General features: G+C 41.5%; 1 pseudogene across 1 annotated transcript; it reads left to right on the top strand.

Moving 5' to 3' along the window:
• The first annotated feature begins 105 nt into the window (after positions 1 to 105).
• LOC311133447 (macrophage-stimulating protein receptor-like) lies at positions 106 to 18,688 on the top strand (annotated as a pseudogene). The gene is made up of 16 exons: positions 106 to 204; positions 4,504 to 4,680; positions 4,829 to 4,951; positions 5,057 to 5,253; positions 9,296 to 9,428; positions 9,663 to 9,798; positions 11,044 to 11,223; positions 11,369 to 11,468; positions 11,590 to 11,808; positions 11,972 to 12,115; positions 14,043 to 14,196; positions 14,401 to 14,490; positions 14,768 to 15,002; positions 15,771 to 15,936; positions 16,030 to 16,196; positions 18,631 to 18,688. The product of its transcript is annotated as a macrophage-stimulating protein receptor-like (transcript).
• Positions 18,689 to 18,892: the final 204 nt, after the last annotated feature.

Here is an 18,892-nt window from a genome sequence, read left to right as displayed (position 1 = left end):
CCTATCCCTGCTTACCTCCAGTTGTTTTTCCATTCTGTTGCTGTGTCTTCCACCAGCACTGAGCTGCCCTTGCCATACCAATCTGTTGAGGAGCAGGAGAGGCTGATGGGATTGTACCAGTACCTCCACAGCCGCTTGCACCACCCGACACGCCCCCTGCGCTCCATCTACCGCTGTGGAGAGACTGAGAACCTTCTGGCCTGGGTAAACATTAGTGCACTGGTTTTATAAAAAAAGTATGTATGCACTCACTAACTGTAAGTCGCTCTGGATAAGAGCGTCTGCTAAATGACTAAAATGTAAAATGTAAAAAAATTGCAAATAGAGACTGACCGATGTTTAGAAAATGTCTCTTATAGCTGCCGTTTCCATTACACGTCGCAATGTTGTTATTATTTTTTTGTGACATTACTTTTGTCTAATAAAATTGGCTCAATGGAAACCTGCCTAATATTGTCAAAAGAGTCCCTAATGGTTAACCCATTAATTTATGAAACCAAGAAAGATTCATCTCACTTACTGACTGTAATGCAGTTAGCCCCATGCACTCTACTTACAGTATATGCACATACTTAAAAAATGTACTTTATCTGCATACTCCAAGGTGAAAATTCTACCATGATTATTGTTGTGTTGCTCGGAAGAGTTCATTTAATTATTATTTGTGTGTCTTTATTTGTTGCTTGGGTTTTGGATCATGGATTTCACTGTCAAAGGTGATGTACTTGGGAAAGTATCTTTATTTTAAGATGGGAATCTCTGAGTTGTCTGTAATAATAGGATTTTTTGTTGTTGTTCACAAATCACAAGAGTTTACATGGGGTCCATCAATTTTCACATTCACCGTCAAGGTGATTCAAAAGCCTTCCCTTACTTTTCATGCCTAACTGCCTTTATAGTTGTGCTATAAAGACATTATTAGAGTTTTAGGGTAAGTCTAGCTCCTAGATCTGCCAACATTTTACCCATTTGTCTAGAGATGAATTGTCTACTATTATGATAAATAATCAAATAAATAAATTATATGACATTTCATGTGTATGTGTTCATCTCTGAGTACAACACAGTGTGAGGATTTTGTCTGTAGGATATCATAAGACAACTGGCATCAGATATGACCTTTGGGTTTATTTAGTAACTATTTAAAGCGGCAATCTGCTTGCCTGGCTACCCAGACTCCTTGCTCTGGCCAAACGCTACGCCACGCCCAGAGGCGTTAGCTTCTTCTACGCAATGAGTCTGGATCTGAGTACCTCCCCGACCCTTCACCGAATGCGAACATGTTCGGGGCTGTCTGATTGGTCCAGTGGAGGTTTGAAAATTCTTCATTGGCTTTGATACTCTGATTGGTTAGAGACGATCAAATCACTGATGAATTTGTTTTGTACAACACCCTTACACTAAATTATTCCGCAAGTATGTAGCGAACGACAGAGCAGCGGAATAATTTAGTGTGAGTTGTCAGGCTAGCAATCTGAAGTAGCTACATCCATTTTTGGACTTGAATGATATGTACCCATTGATTCTTAAAGAATTTAACTTATAAATGCTCCATGAGCTTAGTTCAACTGTCGTACCCAATCTGAACCCAAAATATAAGCTTGTTTTACTCCAATGTTTCTAAACAAAGTAAGCATTTCACTGTAAGGTCTACACTTGTTGTATTCGGCGCATGTGACAAATACAATTTGATTTGATTTGATTTGGACATGACAAGGATGTTATTCAAAAACAGGGTGTCAGAGTTTAATGGTCTGTATTTAATCACACAATGGGTTGTCTCAACCTGCTCAATTTGGTTTACACAGGAGCAGAGGAGGGTTGTAAGGAAGGAGTTATTTTGATTCTGACATACAATAATCTCTTATCACAAAATATATCCTTTATCTGTGTTTTCATGTGCAAACAGGTATCTAGACACAGAGAAATCCATTGACATCATAATGCAATTGCTCCACAAAATGTTTCTGGCCTGGGCATACATGTATTGGCCAGTCCAAAGCAGAGACTTTATAGTGTGTACAAGTTATTTTTCTTCTCTGCTTCGGGTAGTCGATCCACTATGGACACATCCTTTACATCTCACATGATCCAGATGACATATCCATGAAAGGGAAACTGTGATTTAGGCTTAATCAAAATTCTACATGTATATTTAGCAGTAACCAAACAGTGTCTTTGAAATCTAATTAGGCTGCTATCCTTTTTATCAGGTTCAGGACAGACAACACTTAAACAGGCCATGACACTGGTGTTATACGATTCCTGTAGTAACCAATAGCATTCACTGGCTCTTGACTCCTCTAGAGAGCAATCATTTGTCTGGAAGGTTTTTTGTGGGATGGAAAACTGCTTAATGGAAAAAGGACACACCATTATGCCAACACAAGAAAACAGCTGAAAAGGAACATGATTTTGGACAGAGGCCAACGTTTGGGAGTTAGTTAGCTTTTAAACCTGTTTCCGGATATGCGTCTTTGAATAAATCTCTCATGGAATGGTGACTTTGGCAATGTTTTATTGTCAGTCAAATGAATTGTATGCCTCATTTAGCTGGGAATTAACATGTTTTAATACTGTGAAATTGAACTACGTGTCTGCCATAATGTCCATTGACATTTTTGATTGTTATTTTTTAAATTTTAATTTATTGACTAAGAATATCAGCAAATAACTGAAAACGTGCCAGTGAGTGTCACTACTATGAGATCTCATTTGACTCCCCAAATATTCCCTGACCTATACAGATCTCTGGTTCTGAGATTGTTTAGGGGGGCTAATTTGAATGGGCATCAACAATAGATTTTGAGGGATTTTTACAGCCGTACCCCAGTACAACCAACATAACCGCAGTCATAGCCTGGTTCCTCTCTAGGTTTCTTCCTAGGTTTTCGCCTTTCTAGGGAGTTTTTCCTAGCCACCGTGCTTCTACACCTGCATTACTAGCTGTTTGGGGTTTTAGGCTGGGTTTCTGTACAGCACTTCGAGATATTAGCTGATGTAAGAAGGGCTATATAAAATAAAATTGATTGATTGATTGATTGAGTGAACGTGACTCCGAGAGGGACTACTGTTTTACAGTAATTGGCTGTTCCTTTGTGTTTTCACAATTCAGGGCAGGAGTGGCCTGCCAGCTGGAATTTACAGGAATCTGAAATCCTGGTCCCTCCCTCCCCAACAGTAGCTCACAGCTGCTACTAATAACCCTGCTTCTCAGAAGAACAACTACACTTCCCATGAGTGTCATTATCTGTTGTGTAGTAGGTATTATTGAAGTGGGTATATTTAGTCATATAATTTGAAGCCTATTTATGTGTTATTTTACTGGCCCGTGGCGTTGAGTGCTTATTGTTGTCTGGTCTTTGCCACACTGTCTGCCCTCTTCCTCCAGCATGCCCAGATGTTATGAAACCATGGAAACAAACCCACCTTAGCCAACCTTTTCCTAGTACAGTATTGTGGGAGAAAACATATAGATATAGACAGTCAGAAAAATACACTGATAAGGCATATTCCATTTTGGCATCTGTGTCAGTAGTACAGATTTTTTATTCCCAAATAGCACTAACAGTTCTGTTGGACCTGAACTAATAAGCACATACTGTTCCTTGGTTATATCCTTGTTCTTCTAGTTTTTGTGCATATTCATGACAATGACTGTTGGAACTTGACATCTGAGACAATTGATTATGTTTATTAAACATGTTATTTGTACCTCTTTAGATGGAGTTTCTTTGTACCACATCAGTATAATAAATATAATATAGTAGTGAGAGCTATGAATCACTGTGGGTCTTTGGCATCCGAGGTCAGACGCCATTGTGGTTCATTCAGGAAGCTGAAGCAGAACAAAGGTTTTCTGGTCCCATGAGGAAGGTGGGCTAAATCAATCAATAAAGTTGCACAGAATAGAGCTGATATAATAACATCAGAGCTGTGGAGAAACTCATTGGTCAGTGTGTTCTCAAAGTGTTCCCTTATAAAGCATTACACAAGCTTGGGTGCATTTGCTTTACAACCTTTTCTTCCTTGTTCACTTGGCATCAGAAAAACTGCTCACCCAGTTCCTTGTTCCTAGAACATCTGTTTACAAAACAACAGCAGTAGGCTATAGTGCCTCAAGGCCTGATGTCAAGTACCCTCATAACCTACATTTACTAAAGCACTTTAACAGGTTGTAGCTAGAGAGCTTTTTTTACGAAATGTGATTTTTTTTTTGCTTTTGGTAATTTCGTGTTATCCAAGTATTGTGTAAGTAGTTTTGAATATGTTATTTGAATAGCACAAGTAGATTTATTTACACATGCCCCTATGAGTCGTCGGTTTGCAGCCCAGAATTATTCTGATTCATCCTGACCAGAAAAAACTCTGGGCGCTTGTTATGGGCTATAACTACCCCAAATTATTTTTCCTGGTCTAGGCCCATGGTCAGAAAATACTCCTGGCCCTACTCAAAACATCCATCATCTCCCTATCTACTATGCCCTATCTCCCTGTGACCAGAGCATGAAGAACAACGCCACCTGCAGGGACCACCCCACCATGGTGTCTAAGCCCTATTACAGAGTGGACCTCTTCAACAGGCAGATGAATTACGTCCTGCTCACCTCCCTGCTTGTCACCACTATAGAGAACAAGACCGTGGCGCACATTGGCACCTCCACTGGACGGCTCCTGCAGGTATGGAGGCGGACAGAGAGCTCACAATAGAGTGTGATCCTGATCCATTTGATCTAATCCAAGATGGAGTTAAATTTAAAATGTGAACATACTGTAGTTCTGCTCTTCTTCGATAGATTATTAACGATCTGCTCTGTCTTTTTGGCAGCTTGTTTTGAGAAGATCAAGCCCTATTATCTTTGCCAATTACACCTTGGTAGAGAACCAGAGGGTCGCCTCAATTGCTTCTGTGTGCTCATCAGAATCTCTACTGTTTGTGGTTGGAGACAAGGTTTGGAAAAGCCTGTTCAAAGTCAGTTACAGTTAGCAAACACAGCAATCAAAGTGACTCTTTGATTGAATCAAAGTTAATCAAATCTCTCTCTTTGGCTGGCAGGTGATCCAGGTGCCTCAGAGGGGGCCAGGCTGCCAGCACTTCATGACCTGTGCCATGTGCCTGACAGCCCCTGAGTTCATGGTCTGTGGCTGGTGCTCTGGAGAGTGTTCCTGGGAGGAGGAGTGCAATGGCCGCTGGAGGAACGAGTCTTGCCCCCCTGGTATTACCGGGGTGAGAAGAACTGGGGAGAGGGATGTGTTTGTTTAATGCTGGCTAGGTTCTATGTGGAATAATGTGTTGATGAATTCAAATAAATGTAATTAGTCATATGTGTGTATGGTTATCATAAAGATACAGTTGAAGTCGAAAGTTTACATACACTTAGGTTGGAGTCATTAAAACTCGTTTTTCAACCACTCCACACATTTCTTGTTAACAAACTATAGTTTTGGCAAGTCGGTTAGGACATCTTCTTTGTGCATGACACAAGTAATTTTTCCAACAATTGACAGATTATTTCACTTATAATTCACTGTATCACAATTCCAGTGGGTCAGAAGTTTACATACACTAAGTTGACTGTGCCTTTAAACAGCTAACAATGACAGAAGGTAGGCAACAACACATCCACCATGCTGACCCTCAACACGGGGGCCCCTCAGGGGTGCATGCTTAGTCCCCTCCAGTACTCCCTGTTCACCCATGACTGCGTGGCTGTGCAAGACTCCAACACCATCATTAAGTTTGCCGACGACACGATGGTGGTAGGCCTGATCACCGACGACGATGAGAAAGCCTATAGGGAGAAGGTCAGAGACCTCTCCCTCAACGTCAGCAAGACAAAGGAGCTGATCGAAGACTACAGGAAACGGAGGTCCGAGCATGCCCCCATTCACATCAATGGGGCTGTAGTGGAGCATGTCAAGAGCGTTAAGTTCCTCTGTGTCCACATCACTAAGGACCTATCATGGTCCAAACACACCAACACAGTCGTGAAGAGGGTACGACAACGCTTTTTCAACCCTCAGGAGGCTGAAAAGATTTGGCATGGGCCCTCAGATCCTCAAAAAGTTCTACAGCTGCACCATTGAGAGCATCTTGACTGGCTGCATCACCGCTTGGTATTTCAACTGCTTGGCATCCGACTGTAAGGTGCTACAGAAGGCAGTGTGTACGGCCCAGTACATCACTGGGGCCGAGCTCCCTGCCATCCAGAACCTCTATACCAGGCGGTGTCAGAGGAAGGCCCTAAAAATTGTAAAAGACTCCAGCCACCCAAGTCATAGACTGTTCTATCTGCTACTGCACGGCAAGCGGTACCAGAGCGCCAAGACTGCTAAACAGTTAATCAAATGGCTACCTGGACTATTTGCATTGACCCCCTTTTTATTTGCACTGACTCTCTTGCACCGGCTCTATGCACACTCACCGGACTCTACCCACACATGCACGCACGCACACACACAAAACACATGCATATTGACAACACACACACACTCACACATAGACACACTTTCACACTCTTTCACATTTTTCACATACGCTGCTGCTACTCTGTTTATTTTCTTTCCTGATTGCCTAGTCACTTTTACCCCTACCTACATGTACAAATTATCTCAATTACCTCAACTACCTCGTACCCATGCACATTGATTCGGTACTGGTGCACCTTGTATATAGTCTTGTTATTGTTATTTTATTGTGTTACCATTTCCTTTTGATTTTGTGCAAATGTTTCTTACTTTTTAACTCTGCATTGTTGGGAAAGGGATTGTACAGTGCCTTCGGAAAGTATTTAGACCCCTTGACTTTTTCCACATTTTGTTAGGTTACAGCCTTATTCTAAAATGGATTAAATTGTTTTCCCCCTCATTACCCCATAATGACAAAGCAAAAACAGGTTTTTATAAATGTTTTGCTAATTTATATTTAAAACCACCCACATAAATATTACATTTACATAAGTATTCAGACACTTTACTCAGTACCTTGTTGAAGCACCTTTGGCAGCAACTACATCCTCAAGTCTTATTGGGTATGATGCTACAAGCTTGGCACACCTGTATTTGGGGAGTTTCTCCCATTCTTCTCTGCAGATCCTCTCAAGCTCTGTCAGGTTGGATGGGGAGCGTTGCTGCACAGCTATTTTCAGGTCTCTCCAGAGATGTTCGATCGGGTTCAAGTCTGGGCTCTGGCTGGGCCACTCAAGGACATTCAGAGACTTGTCCCGAAGCCACTCCTGCGTTGTCTTGGCTGTGTGCTTCGGGTCGTTGTCCTGTTGGAAGGTGAACCTTCGCCCCAGTCTGAGGTCCTGAGCGCTCTGGAGCAGGTTTTCATCAAGGATCTCTCTGTACTTTGCGCCGTTCATCTTTGCCTCGATCCTGATTTGTCTCCCAGTCCCTGCCGCTGAAAAACACCCCCGCAGCATGATGCTGCCACCACCATGCTTCACCGTAGGGATGGTGCCAGATTTCCTCCAGACCTGATACTAGGCATTCAGGCCAAAGAGTTGAATCTTGGTTTCATCAGACCAGAGAATCTTGTTTCTCATGGTCTAAGGGTCTTTAGGTGCCTTTTGGCAAACTTCAAGTGGGCTGTCATGTGCCTTTTACTGAGGAGTGGCTTCCGTCTGGCCATTCTACCATAAAGGCCTGATTGGTGGAGTGCTGCAGAGATGGTTGTCCTTCTGGAAGGTTATCCCATCTCCACAGAGGAACTCTAGAGCACTGTCAGAGTGACCATCGGGTTCTTGGTCACCACCCTGACCAAGGCCCTTCTCCCCCGATTGCTCAGTTTGGCCGGTCGGCCAGCTCTAGGAAGAGTCTTGGTGGTTCCAAACTTCTTCCATTTAAGAATGATGGAGGACACTGTGTTCTTTGGGACCTTCAATGCTGCAGAAATGTTTTAGTACCCTTCCCCAGATCTGTGCCTCGTCACAATCCTGTCACAGAGCTCTACGGTCAACTCCTTCGACCACATGGCTTGGTTTTTGCTCTGACATGCACTGTCAGCTGTGGGACCTTATAAATCAAATCAAATCAAATCAAATTTTATTGGTCACATGCGCCGAATACAACAGGTGCAGACATTACAGTGAAATGCTTACTTACAGCCCTTAACCAACAGTGCATTTATTTTAAACAAAAAAAGTAAGAATAAAACAACAACAAAAAAAGTGTTGAGAAAAAAAGAGCAGAAGTAAAATAAAGTGACAGTAGGGAGGCTATATATACAGGGGGGTACCGTTGCAGAGTCAATGTGCGGGGGCACCGGCTAGTTGAGGTAGTTGAGGTAATATGTACATGTGGGTAGAGTTAAAGTGACTATGCATAAATACTTAACAGAGTAGCAGCAGCGTAAAAAGGATGGGGTGGGTGGGGGCAGTGCAAATAGTCCGGGTAGCCATGATTAGCTGTTCAGGAGTCTTATGGCTTGGGGGTAGAAGCTGTTGAGAAGTCTTTTGGACCTAGACTTGGCACTCCGGTACCGCTTGCCGTGCGGTAGCAGAGAGAACAGTCTATGACTAGGGTGGCTGGAGTCTTTGACAATTTTGAGGGCCTTCCTCTGACACCGCCTGGTATAGAGGTCCTGGATGGCAGGAAGCTTTGCCCCAGTGATGTACTGGGCCGTACGCACTACCCTCTGTAGTGCCTTGCGGTCAGAGGCCAAGCAGTTGCCATACCAGGCGGTGATGCAACCAGTCAGGATGCTCTCGATGGTGCAGTTGTAGAATTTTTTAAGGATCTGAGGACCCATGCCAAATCTTTTTAGTCTCCTGAGGGGGAATAGGCTTTGTCGTGCCCTCTTCACGACTGTCTTGGTGTGTTTGGACCATGATAGTTCGTTGGTGATGTGGACACCAAGGAACTTGAAGCTCTCAACCTGTTCCACTACAGCCCCGTCGATGAGAATGGGGGCGTGCTCAGTCCTCTTTTTTTTCCTGTAGTCCACAATCATCTCCTTTGTCTTGGTCACGTTGAGGGAGAGGTTGTCAAGGGGTCTGAATACTTTCCGAAGGCACTGTAAGTAAGCATTTCACAATGAAGTCTACACCTGTTGTATTCGGCGCATGTGAAAAATGTAATTTGATTTGAGATACACAGTGGATCATATTAGTGAAATTGACATATAGGTGTACAGTAGGTAGGTTTTACTCAACTAGTATGGGCCAGTAATGCAGCATACTGTAGATGTTAATTCAACTGAAATGGGTTGACGTCTCATGGTAATTTCTGCTTCATCAATGTTTTTTTATTTTATTTTTTATTAGTTTGACACTGTTGTTGTGCCACTCCTTAGCCTGGTGTGTAAGATCCGCTCGGGGCCCATTGAGCTGTCCAAATCAGTTAACATCACTGTGGAGGTGCATGAGGGGAAGGTGGAGGGCCGCTGCTCCATCGACGGGAAATCAGAGATGTCAGGATTTACCTTTGTGGGAATTTGAATCTACAATTGATTGCACTACTTAGTTTCAGTTGGGTGACTCATTTGATTATGCCTCTGTAAATAATAAGATGCATTATTACATGTAACAGAGACATACTGTAAATATCAAGTTAGTTTGGAAGTATCCTCTGTTGTACATACAAATTCACCATCACACTTTCAGGGGTACTTTATGAATGGCTTTAGGATTAAACCGGTGACATTTTTCTCCCTCTGGCAGATTCCCAACATCACAGAAATCCAGCCCAACTACGGGCCTCGTGTTGGGGGAACTCTGATCACTGTGACAGGCCTCACCTGGACGCTGGGAAGACCAGGAAGGTCACTCTGAATGGAGAGCCCTGCCCAATCACCAGGTGGATGTAGTTGAGCCATTCCACCAATTCGGTGCATTTTGAGATGTGTAACTTGGTGAAAAAAACGTTTGATTTCACAAAATGTTTACATTCTGTCATGTTCAACATAATAAAAAACATGTTTTGCCAAAAGATTACTATAGTAAGTGCCTATTAAGTGCCAAATAAAGTAACAGGGTTGACTGTAACAGGGTTGACAATTTCATCTTAAATCAGCCATTAATCCCCTTGTGGAAGCTTGTTGTGTGCAACAGGGAGGGGTAATTGAATGCAAGCTTCACAAAAAAAAAAAAGACATTGTTAAAACATTTATAGCCTGTCTATCTATGGGTAACAGGGTTGACGTGTTATGCTTGGCCCACTCTGTTTTCCACCACAAAACACCAGAAAATGGACAATCCAGCTCACCTGCTTTTACACTATGATTTGACTATTAGATGTTCAATGTTTCTTTTGAAAATAATATTTAAAAAGGAATAGTTTAACCATATTAAAATGAGTGTTCAGTTCACGTAACATGGTTGACCTTGTGGGATGAATCACTAATCAAATGAATCACTAATCACATGAAATAAATAACAATCTTCAGAAATTACTTTGTCAAAGAAACAAAATAACTAAGGCTTTACAATTATGATTTCGGCACTTTAGCAAGTCTTTATTCAAATAAAAAATCTAGTTTTATTGAATTTTCCATGTGGTCTATATTAAAGGGCACGTAGTTGAACATAACAGGCTTTTCATTTCAATTTTGGTGCAAAATATCAAAGGACGCAAAAGGCACTCATTTCGTGGAATGACCCAGTTACTGGTTATGTCATTATGGCTCTCCTGTGACATCTTCACCCAAAGCCTGTTTCCTCTAACCTGTACTTCTAAAATACCTGCCTGTATGACATAATTTACTCTCTACTATTTACATGTGTGAGCCCTATGCTTGTCCCAGCATGTGTGTGTACAGTAACGTCAGTATGGGAAACCGATCGCAATCTGTGCTCAGACTACTACTAATTTTTAATTTAAACCTTTCAAATTAAGAAAAACTAGTAAATTAGTTGTGATGATTAAGTCAGTGTGGTGGATCCTTTTTTAAATTTTCTAAATATACTATATATTTTAAGTAGTCTGTTAAACTTTTTAACGTGTCAGATGTAGGGTGATAAACACATAAAACTATGTGTAGAGTGAGGTGACCCTAAGTCTGACCTGTAGGAGTATACTCCTCCCTACTTCACCTGTCTCCAGAGTCACAGTGCCCAGAGGGAACATGTCCTCCATCATCTGTCTGTCTCAGCCTATCTCGGAGGTGAGGGACATCCCCCTCAGTGTGTTCATAGACAAGTCCCCTGTCCTCACCACCAAAGTCTTCTACTACAAAGAGAACCCAGAGGTCACAGCCGTCCTCCCAGACTGCAGTTTCGACAGGTAGGCCAGCCTTAACAATCTGTGTCACCATCTCAACCAAAATAAAAGGTGGATAGATCTAAGCCCTGCTGGTGGGTCTCTGTAGAATCTGCAAATGTTATTGTCACTAACTCCACTCTCCATTGTTTTTCTCTGTCGACTCCAGGGGGTCAAAGATAATCATTGAAGGGAAGAACTTGGACTCTGTTTACAGGACCTTCATCCGCTTTAGGCCCAATGAGGGCCACCTGAAGCCTGTCACCAGAGTAAGATCTCGTTACGGGCCAATAAAATATTATACAACCACATACTGTATACATGATAGAGATAAAAAAATATATGTTTCATGTAATCATATGCATACAACTCTTTTATAATTCCCTCCAGGAGTGCAAAGGCAAGTCGTTGCTCACACGGATGGAGTGCATAACTCCTGCTCTCCCCCGGGAAGAGACAGAGGAAGGGGAGCTCTCCTTTGATATGGATGGAGCTGTTGGACTGTGGAATGGAGAGTTCTCCTACCACCCCTATGGCGAACCCATACCCTTTGAAACTGAGGGCCATGTACTTAGGCTGTACCCTGGAGAAGATGAAGTGTCACTACATGTAAGTGCAACAGCGCCATAACAACACACATTTTTCATGGTGTCATGTCTATTTGACTGGTAATTACTGTCAGAAGGAATAGGAATTTTGTTTTTTATTGCTTACATATTGTTTAAAAATGTTAAAGTAGAAAACTCAGAACTCTTTTTCTTCCCCCTCACAGCACCAGAAACTGAACCTTGTGAGTTCCTGCATGACAATCACTATGACAGTGGGAGGAGTGGATTATGATGCGAAAGTTCTGGACAATTAAATCACCTGCAGGATCCCCAGAAATGTAACCATCAGTGAAGGACTGCCTGTGAAGGTTTGTTGGTTTATGGACACTATGTTGTGCATTCAACATTAGAGTATGTTAACCATACACATCCTACTATTGGGCTCCACTTGGTTGTTTTCCCTGAATGTGTGGCGAAATTACAGGAAAACAAGACAGCAGTCTTTGGCAGTAGTCTTGGTGTGTGACCATGCCGACCATAACTTCATTTAAAAAGAATGTCAAAAGCTGGCTAAAGACTGAGCAATAGAAAAAAAATAACATGTTTGTATCTACAGTGGGGAGAACAAGTATTTGATACACTGCCGATTTTGCAGGTTTTCCTACTTACAAAGCATGTAGAGGTCTGTAATTTGTATCATAGGTACACTTCAACTGTGAGAGACGGAATCTAAAACAAAAATCCAGAAAATCACATTGTATGATTTTTAAGTAATTAATTTGCATTTTATTGCATGACATAAGTATTTGATACATCAGAAAAGCAGAACTTAATATTTGGTACAGAAACCTTTCTTTGCAATTACAAAGATCATACGTTTCCTGTAGGTCTTGACCAGGTTTTCACACACTGCAGCAGGGATTTTGGCCCACTCCTCCATACAGACCTTCTCCAGATCCTTCAGGTTTCGGGGCTGTCGCTGGGCAATACGGACTTTCAGCTCCCTCCAAAGATGTTCTATTGGGTTCAGGTCTGGAGACTGGCTAGGCCACTCCAGGACCTTGAGATGCTTCTTACGGAGCCACTCCTTAGTTGCCCTGGCTGTGTGTTTCGGGTCGTTGTCATGCTGGAAGACCCAGCCACGACCCATCTTCAATGCTCTTACTGAGGGAAGGAGGTTGTTGGCCAAGATCTCGCGATACATGGCCCCATCCATCCTCCCCTCAATACGGTGCAGTCGTCCTGTCCCCTTTGCAGAAAAGCATCCCCAAAGAATGATGTTTCCACCTCCATGCTTCACGGTTGGGATGGTGTTCTTGGGGTTGTACTCATCCTTCTTCTTCCTCCAAACATGGCGAGTGGAGTTTAGACCAAAAAGCTCTATTTTTGTCTCATCAGACCACATGACCTTCTCCCATTCCTCCTCTGTATCATCCAGATGGTCATTGGCAAACTTCAGACGGGCCTGGACATGCGCTGGCTTGAGCAGGGGGACCTTGCGTGCGCTGCAGGATTTTAATCCACGACAGCGTAGTGTGTTACTAATGGTTTTCTTTGAGACTGTGGTCCCAGCTCTCTTCAGGTCATTGACCAGGTCCTGCCGTGTAGTTCTGGGCTGATCCCTCACCTTCCTCATGATCGTTGATGCCCCACGAGGTGAGATCTTGCATGGAGCCCCAGATCGAGGGTGATTGACCGTCATCTTGAACTTCTTCCATTTTCTTATAATTGCGCCAACAGTTGTTGCCTTCTCACCAAGCTGCTTGCCTTTTGTCCTGTAGCCCATCCCAGCCTTGTGCAGGTCTACAATTTTATCCCTGATGTCCTTACACAGCTCTCTGGTCTTGGCCATTGTGGAGAGGTTGGAGTCTGTTTGATTGAGTGTGTGGACAGGTGTCTTTTATACAGGTAACGAGTTCAAACAGGTGCAGTTAATACAGGTAATGAGTGGAGAACAGGAGGGCTTCTTAAAGAAAAACTAACAGGTCTGTGAGAGTCGGAATTCTTACTGGTTGGTAGGTGATCAAATACTTATGTCATGCAATAAAATGCAAATTAATTACTTAAAAATCATACAATGTGATTTTCTGGATTTTTGTTTTAGATTCCGTCTCTCACAGTTGAAGTGTACCTATGATAAAATTACAGACCTCTACATGCTTTGTAAGTAGGAAAACCTGCAAAATCGGCAGTGTATCAAATACTTGTTCTCCCCACTGTATGTGTGTATGTGTTTTTTAAACTAGGAAATAAAATGAATCAATCAAGACCCACCCACTGTCTCTCCTTCCCCAGATCTCCATCAATGGGCAGGTTCACAACGTTGGGGCTGTGGTCCTGGTCAGTAACCACTACATGGTATGCATCGTACTGGGGATACTGGGGGCCCTGGTGGCAGGGGCCGTGCTGGCCTTCGTAGTCATGAAGCACCTGAGGAAGTAGAAGAAAGGTGGGGTTCCCTGTCTGTCTGGACTTTGATCAGGTCATCTTACACAACCCCATGACATGTAATGATAATGTCTTATGCAACTGGTTTAACGTAGGACATCTACAGCCATGCACAGTGACAGTGGTAGCTAACATTGTCTTGTTGTCTGTGATGCAGTTTCCTACTCCCGTGGTTTATGATTGAAAACTCTTGTGACATTTCCAGCCTCTCAGGTGGAGACCCGTTTGGCCCAAAACCACAACCGATCCTACAGAAGTAGTGTGGAACTGTCACCTGTAGGTGACTACAGAAGAGGTGAGACTCTAATTGGGTAATATATATTTTGTATCTCGTTCAGTTTCTATTCAGTGGTTGAAATCTACACATGCTGATGTATGTGCATTATCTACACATACTGATGTATGTGCATTATCTACACACACTGATGTATGTGCATTATCTATACATACTGATGTACGTGCATTATCTACACACACTGATGTATGTGCATTATCTACACACACTGATGTATGTGCATTATCTACACATGCTGAAGGAACTCTACTGACCTTGCCCTTTACCACTCTAGTAGTCGTGCCTCAGAGGCCAAGTTCGGCTCTGGGAAGCCCAGTGGTGTTCCCCAGCCTGGCCTACGCTGCAGGCAGCATGGACCCCACACTCACCCCCCTCCTGCCCCCTGAGAAGATCTCCATCTCCAGCTTCAGACCAGAGCTCCTGGAGGAGGTGAAGGATGTGCTGATCCCAGCAGACATGCTCATTGTCCAGCATCACCAGATCATTGGCAAGGGTCAGTCTCATTACAGTGTGTACAGCACTACACAGAGAGTGCTTTTTGTGTTTTTTAGACAACAATCAAATGCACATAGGCTACTACTCCCATACCTTTTAGTCTCTACTGATGGATTAGCAGGTGTTATTATACTATATGTCAAATTGGCCATTTTAAATAATAGGGAGTTAAATCCATGACGTGATGTACAGTATGTCGTTAAATCTCATTCCAATTATAATGTTCACTTACAGTGAGGGAAAAAAGTATTTGATCCCCTGCTGATTTTGTACGTTTGCCCACTGACAAAGAAATGATCAGTCTATAATTTTAATGGTAGGTTTATTTGAACAGTGAGAGACAGAATAACAACAAATAAATCCAGAAAAACGCATGTCAAAAATGTTATGAATTGATTTGCATTTTAATGAGGGAAATACGTATTTGACCCCTCTGCAAAACATGATTTAGTACTTGGTGGCAAAACCCTTGTTGGCAATCACAGAGGTCAGACGTTTCTTGTAGTTGGCCACCAGGTTTGCACACATCTCAGGAGGGATTTTGTCCCACTCCTCTTTGCAGATCTTCTCCAAGTCATTAAGGTTTCGAGGCTGACGTTTGGCAACTCAAACCTTCAGCTCCCTCCACAGATTTTCTATGGGATTAAGGTCTGGAGACTGGCTAAACTATACATTAGACCTGACATAAGCAAACTGATTATATTTTATTTAGCAATGCTACTGTACTATAGTTGCAGGCTTGCTTTCACAGATCACCAATCTTGCCCTTATTATTGTCTGTGCAGGCTGGATGAGTCATCCACAGTGAAGGTGGCAGACTTTGGCATGGCCAGGGATGTGTTTGATAAGGAGTACTACAGCATCCAGGACCACAGGAAGGCCAAGCTACCAGTCAAGTGGATGGCCATTGAGAGCCTACAGACACAGAAATTCACTGCCAAGTCAGACGTAGTAAGTGAAGGAATTACTTTCTGATAACATAATAAGAATTAGGCAGCATTTGTGGAATTAGGACTGACAATGTTGTTACTTCATTCATTACAGTGTTACTACACAGCAAAAGAGCAACTTTATATTACCCCCAAATCCTTTCTCACCAAGATGTTAACCAGAGGAGCAAGCCCCTACCCAGAGGTGGACCCCTATGACAACACACATTACCTACTGAAGGGCAGGAGACTCCCCCAACCACAGTTCTGTCCTGACCCTTTGTAAGTAGTGGTAATGATAGTCTAGTAACACTTCATTTTGTTGAAAATTCCTCATATTAGAACTAAAAGAAAAGCCCTGTTCAAAGTAAACAAATATGTCTATAGTAAATATGGTTATACTAACAGAGATGCTTAAAAAAAATCAGAAAGTTATGGCGTATGAATTTCCCAACTCTTCAGTTGCAACAAAGAGGAACAGGAAAGTCTAGCCAGTAATTGAAGGATGTTGGAAAGGTCAACCTGCAGTGTTAAACCCGTAAATGTCCACCACAGTCATATTCGAATATGGTTAAGCAGTGTAGTCTGGGAGTTAATGATCATCACTATATTCACTTCAAAGATATCCTCACGTGCGCAAGAGCATACACACACACACACACACACACACACGCACACACGCTGGAGTGAGATTACATATGAACGTCAACATGTTTTTCCCTGTGTCCTCGTCCCAATATCAGTGATTAATCCTACAGTCTAATCTAATGTGTCCCCTCTCCCAGTAACAAATAGGAAGTGTTGAAAGACAGATTAATGATTGAGAACAAGAACACAACATAATGGCTGACTTTTCCGTGTGGGAACAAACATGGGTCTCAATATCTCAAATATGTAAAAGCCATGAATCACCTCCATATCGCTTTTGCTTAATCATTTCAGTCCGTAAGTTGAAATGAGTACATAGCCTGCACAATACTATTTTATTTCAGTTAACTGCATGCAAAAAGATTAAGGCAACTATACTTATCTCTTGAGTCCAAGCAGACTAAACAGAAAGTTAGTCTCTCTTTTTAAAATCCCAGAAGATCGATACATTTTCTTTGCAGTCACTAAATCATGATCAAAATTGAAAGTACAACTATCCAAAGGTACAGAATTATGGGCAATTACTCTCCTTTTATGCATATTTCACTAAACAATTTCAAACTAATCAAATGTAATATTATTCCTGATAATAAAAAATAAATAAAAAAGCACATAGGGTAACTCTTTACATTAAGTTGCCCCTGTAAGGCCACATAGTAGTTACATAGGTATTACTATGTAATGACATGGTCATAGGGTTGTAGCAGTATCAGTTATTACACAATTGGAACAAGGAATGTGTAATTCCACATCCACTTGCTGAAGGTTATTCCACATGTGTAATTACAGATGTTATTTACTGAGCCTGCACAATACTATTTTATTTCAGTTAAGCATTTTGTAGGACTTGTACTCCTATTGTTAGAAGAAAGCACCCGATTAGTTTTTCCAAAAAAAATTGTTTGGAACAGTGTTGTCGATTTTCAAAACAGAGTCCACAAGACACAGAACTCTGTGGCCTTTTGCAAAACAGTAAATGCTTTTTCAAAATGTAGTTGCCTTCTCAAAACATAAATACATTCATCAAAAACATACCGTCAAAATTGCAAATACATTAATCAAAAGAAACTGCATGCAAAAAGATTAACACAACCATATTTATCTCGAGTTCAAGCAGACAAAACAGAAAGTTAGTCTGTCTTTTTAAAATCCCAGGAGATCAATCAATTTACATATTTAAATGAACATGTATTTACATAATAATACATGTATTTATTTACAATACATACGTGGCTCAAAGGGTATACTGAATAAAGTGAAATGTAAGAACAATGTAGTTTATTTTATTTTTATTTCACCTTTATTTAACCAGGTAAGCCAGTTGAGAACAGGTTCTCATTTACAACTGCGACCTGGCCAAGATAAAGCAAAGTAGTGCAATAAAAACAACACAGAGTTACATATGGGGTAAAAAACATAAAGTCAGAAATACAACAGAAAATATATATACAGTGTGTGCAAATGTAGCAAGTTATGGAGGTAAGGCAATAAATAGGCTATAGTGCAGAATAATTACAATAGTATTAACACTGGAATGCTAGATGTGCAAGAGATTATGTGCAAATAGAGATACTGGGGTGCAAAAGAGCAAAATAAATAACAATATAGGGATGAGGTAGTTGGGTGGGCTAATTTCAGATGGGCTGTGTACAGGTGCAGTGATCGGTAAGGTGCTCTGACAACTGATGCTTAACATAAGATATACTTGTAATTATCATGTACCAACCCAGGAGCTAACAACTTACAATGTAAAGTGAAACCCAGTAGGGTAACCTTTATAATTACTATGTAGTTAGAATGAAACCACCTTTGCCGACAATAAGCTAACTAGGAGAAATTAGGGAACATTAGTTATAACCCTCTTAGTTACATTGTACTTACAATATGACAATCTTTAACAACCAACTCTGTAATTACAATGTTGTTGCAATGGATATACACGTATTTACAATATACTTACCCAGTAACAAGCAATTTAATGTAAAATGTATAGATACGTTTCAACACAGATCCAAAAATGCTTGTAGGCGATTGAGAAAAACTAAGTGCTATATGTAACTCTCTCCAGGTATGCCATCATGCTGCAGTGTTGGGACCTGAAAGTTCCTCCCCCACTCACATTATAGTATACTACCTGGCAAAGCTTTTTGTATTATAAGAACGGATGTAATGTCTATATGTTTTCTCTTAATTGTTTTGAGATGAAGTAATTATAATGTATAATTTGGATCATACTTTTACAAACAAAATGGACCCTAATGTTTTAACAGTGATCTGTCATTATTCTGTTACTTATTTCAATGACAATGTGTTTTAGATAGCGAAATATT

This window comes from Coregonus lavaretus (assembly GCF_964263955.1).
Source record: "Coregonus lavaretus genome assembly, chromosome: 8".
Classification (NCBI taxonomy): Eukaryota; Metazoa; Chordata; class Actinopteri; order Salmoniformes; family Salmonidae; genus Coregonus; species Coregonus lavaretus.
This window is presented reverse-complemented; position numbering and strand designations above follow the sequence as displayed.